This window comes from Nomascus leucogenys, chromosome 2 (assembly GCF_006542625.1).
Source record: "Nomascus leucogenys isolate Asia chromosome 2, Asia_NLE_v1, whole genome shotgun sequence".
NCBI lineage: Eukaryota > Metazoa > Chordata > Mammalia > Primates > Hylobatidae > Nomascus > Nomascus leucogenys.
The window spans coordinates 154603954-154608850 of record NC_044382.1 but is presented as its reverse complement, the minus strand read 5'-3'; positions in this window follow the sequence as shown (position 1 = coordinate 154608850).

Here is a 4897-nt window from a genome sequence, read left to right as displayed (position 1 = left end):
CATCACTCATCCATCCATCCATCCCATCCATCCCACCCATCCATCCACCCATACCCATCCATCCACACACCTACCCACTCACCCATCCATCCATCCATCCATCCATCCATCCATCCATCCATCCATCCCATCCATCCACTCATCATCATCCATCCATCCACCCATCCATCATCCACCATCGCATCCATCCCATCCACCCATCCATCACTCACCCATCCATCCACCACCACCACCCCACTCATCCATCCATCCATCCATCCATCCATCCATCCATCCATCCACTCATCCATCATCATCCATCCATCCACCCATCCATCACCACCCACCCATCCGTCCATCTATCCATCCACCCATTAATCCATCCATTCACTCATCCATCATCATGCATCCATCCACCCATCCATGCCCACCCACCCATCTGTCCATCTACCCACCCATCCATCTATCCACCCACTCACCCATGCATCCATCCACGTGCCCGTCCCCCCATCCACCTATCCACCCACCCATTCACCCATCCATCCATCACTCACGCATCTATTCACCCACTCATCCATCCATCCATCCACCCACCCACCCAGCCACCCATCCACCCTTCTACCCATTCATCCACCCACCCATCTATCCACCCACTGACCCATTCATCTATCCACCCGCCAATCCCCTCTAATTTACCCACTCATCCACCCACCCACCCATCCATCCACAGGTCTTTACATTTGTGTTGGACGCTGCATTAGGCACTGGGCACACAGTGATGTGACAGATTCGCAGCCTTGGGCTGACCAGAAAGTCAGTGAGTCAAGAAATTGCTGCAGATGAGGAAGTTGCAGCCCAGAGAGGTGGTGTGATGGGTCCAAGGTCACACAACTGACACAGCCAAGCTAAGATTTGAAGGCAGGACTGCCTATAACTGTGCTGCTTCTGTGCTGAACAAAGGGTGGCCCCGCCCCACTGCCTCCACACCCTGTCCCTCTGTCCTTCCCATCCCCTGGGGTGGCCCTGCCTCTGCCTGCCCAGCTTGCAGGCAGAACTTGGCCATCCCATCCCCTTTCCTCTGTCCGAGGACAGCAGGGACATTTGCCTGCAGCATCCTGGGGCACTCGAGGGCCAGCTGCCAGCTCTCCCTCCGGGGCTCGGGGATGTGTCCCAGTCCTTGGAGCTGGGGTGGGCATGGGGACGGCACGTGCTCCAGGCCTTGGGTTCTGGCCCTTTCCAGGCTCTTGGCAAAGCCCCTTGGTGCCAGCCCATCGGTGTGGGTTTCAGTAGGCCGGACCCCTTTGAAGTCGGGAGATCCTATCCCCCAGATCTAGGGCTGGCACCAGGGAGACCCCGGAGGGGTGCGAGCGGCTCCTTTTCTCTCAGAAACAGGAACTGGCCCCTCTTTAGCTGGCCAAGCGCTCTGGTAACTCAAGAGCGGGTCGGGGTGGCTCTGGCTGGGGGTGTGGGGGACGCCAGTGCCTGAAAGGAGGGGTGCTCCCACCTGGGCTCCTGCCCCCATGCCTCTGCCCCACCCCTGGCCGCTGCTCTCAACCCTCTTCCCCTCACCTCCTCTTTCAACCTGCTCAGTTTCAGCTACGGCCTCTCCACCCTCGAGAGCCAGGTTCTCCCCCGTCCACCCCCGGCCCCACCCTGGCCCTTCCTTCCCAGCCCCTCCTGGGGCTTCTGCTGGAGAAGATCCCTTGGGTTGCCCCTCCCCTTTCCCTTCTTCCCGACCCCCACTCGCTCCTGGCCAACCACGCAGGGGCCTTTGGGGCCGGCTCCACCTGGGCTTGACTCTCAGATCCCACACTCCTTGACTGTGGGATCCAGGCCCCGTCCCAGCCTCTCTGAGCCTGTTTTCCCACCTGTGAGATGGGGATGATCAGAGTGTTGACCTCACAGGGTGTGGTCAGAGGGTTAAACAGAACAACGCAAGCCACCTCATGGAGCACACAAACCAGCACACGGTGTCTAGCAGACGTTTGCTCAGAAGCATGGCATCCCTCTTCCAGGAAGCCCTCCTGGATTGTGTGGTGTGAACTCCTCCGGCGTGCCTCCACGATCCTGCAATTCTCAAACGGCACCTGTCCTTCCACATCCTGGTGGCCATCCCCAGGGGACCAGGCCTGGGAGCCCTGCACACTCGGCTGCATTGCCCAACTGGAGTGCCACTGGCCAATCGGGCCTCCTGGCCTCAGTTTCCCCAACTGTAAATGGAGGTTGGATCTGATGGGTCCTTGGGCCTGTCTGTGACACCCTGATATCAATGCTCACGAAGTCCCACTTGCAGCCAGGCATCCCGAGCAACCCGCTCCTCCTCCTTGTGAACGGTCCCGGCCCTTTCAGCTGCAGCCATACCTGGTGTGGGGTAGGCTTCATTCTCCCGGTTGTTTCTGCTGTCGTCAGGGCTGGCCCGTGCCTTCCCAAACAGCAGAGACTGGCTCTCCCTTTCTCCTCAGCCCCTCTGTGGGGAGAGTGGAAAGCGTGGGGTTCCCAGCGAGGGGGAGCTGTGGGAGAGCTGCCCTTTCTTCCCTCGTCCCGGTGTGGGAGTGGAGCCTGTGCACACGCCCTGTCTTCCCCACACATGGAAGCTGCGTGTGGCCCCCGCTTTCGGACATGGCACTGGGGAAGGACGGCATGCTGAGAGCTGAACGTGCAGTTGGGATCTGGCCCCCACCTGCAGCCAGGGTCTGCTACTGGGTGCTGTGTGGCCTCAGGCTGGCCTCCACCCCTCTGTGCCTTCCTCCCTTTGGCAGAGAAGGGCACTGGGTGAGCCCCCAGGCCCCTGAGTCCTGTCTGGCTCAATCCTAGCTCCAAGGCCCTGGCCTGAGAGAGAAGTGTGGGCACATGGGGCCTTCTGGGTGACCTGAGCGGCTGCTCTGATGATGTGACCCCTCAGCAGAGGCCTGGCCTTGGGTGAGGGTCTCTCAGGCATGGCGTTGGGGGCATTCCTGGCTGTTGGAGGAATGTTGAGGAGGGGTGGAGTGCTACCGAGGGGGCACACAGCGCTTCAAGGAGTGGGACCAGCATGGGCTTTGGGGCAGGGAGTGGGAGGCTGCCGGGGATGAGGGAGACTGTCCACACCCAATCCCAGGGCCCCACCTGTCCCACCCTGGACACCAAACAAGGGCCAGGAAATATGTGCCATGGGGTGGGACTGGGCTGGGAAGAGCAGCTGGGCTTCCAGGCCAAATGGGGGAAACTGAGGCTCACAGAACCTGCCCAAGGTCACACCACGAGTCTGGGGAGCAGAGCCAGGGTCAGGATGTTGGCCTCCCGGGCTGAGCTCTCCCGGTCTGTTTGGGAGGCACCGGCCCATTCTGGGACCAGCTCGGTCCACTCTGTCGGTTCCTCCCAGCCTCTGGCTGCCCACCAGGGCTGAGCCTGTCTGAGCTGTGTCACCGTGGGCACCGTCCCCTGCTGTCTGACCCCCCTTCCGTGGCTTGGCACGGCCCCTGCAGCCAGTGGGCCTCTCCCTGATGGGTGTGGAGCACAAACCCAGACGCCATGTGTGCCAGCACCGCTGGGCAGGGGCCTCTGGTCCCAGGTCACCCGAGACAGCGAGGCTGGGAAAAGGGAGGAGTTCGGCTGTGTCCACAGCCTCTGTGCCCTGGCCTTCAACCTGAGCATCGTGTCTGCCCATCACACCCATCCGGCCCCATTCACAACTTGGGCATGCGGCCAGGCTCACCCCAAACCCTGGTGGAGCCGAGCAGCCCAGGAGAAAAGCACGGGGGCCTCCCGTCTGCAGTCCTCGCCGTACGGGGCCGCAGCGCTGGTGCCTCCTGACATTTATTTCACAAACATTCTCCTTTCCTTTTGCTTCAAATGCTGCCGCTTTGCTTAAAAACTATCTGTTACCTGAGTGCTCAGATAAACCTTTGCAGGTAAAATTATATCTGAGATATGGCCCGGAGGGTACGTTTAAGAATACGGTGCAAATTATCAGCTGCATTTATCTTAATTACTTTGGGGGAAGGTGGAGGCCGGTGTTGGAGGGGCTGGGGAATGGTGTTCGTTCCACCTTATCGGGGTGCCTATTTGAGATCCTTTAACAGGAGGGAGATAAGGGGGCACATGGGGAAAGAAAATGATGTCTTCGAAAATGATGTCTTCGAAAATGACAGGAAGGTGGCCGGGGGGCGGTGGGGATTTGCGCTTCAAGACAGAGCCCTGCCACCCACTGAAATTACTCAGAGCTGGCATACGGCAAGAGGCAGGCAAGAACGGCAGCCCCCCGCTCCTCTGCCCCTCTGTGCCACAAAGGCCAATATTCAGGGGATCATTACCCAGAAGGACACCAGGACCTCAACAGTGGCCAGGCCCCAACCCAGCTCCGCTCACTCTCCTAGACAACCCTCCAAGGCCTCGCCGACATGGGCCTTCAGCTTTAGCTCCAATGCCACCTCCTCCAGGAAGCCCTCCCTGACCACAGAGCTGTTGCTGTTGGTCCCTGCCCTGTAGACGGTGTCCACTTGCTGCTGTACTGTCCCCTGTCCTCACTGCCAGCATCACACTGGTCGGGGCTGCAGGTGTTCTGCCCGCCCCTATCCTGGGCCTGGCAGGGAGTTGGTGCTCAGGAGCCCCGGTGGAGTCCAGCTGGCGCAGCTGTTATTCCTGGGGTCTCTGGGAACTGCTTCTCGAACCTGGGGCTCTAGGTTAGGGTGAGGGAGCAATTTGGGCGGGCTGCAGGGTGGGGACAGGACTCTCCTGTGAGCACACACGTGGACACACTCATGCACACATATACAGGTGTGTGCAGTTATGCATGCTCATCCATGCATACGTGCATACATCCACACGTGCACACGCACACGTGGGCTTACACACACTCCCCTGCCAGGCCGTGGGGGGCTCTGGGGCCTCATTTCTATAGGAGACTCTGAGAGCTCCCCGGCATTCGGAGGTGGAGGCG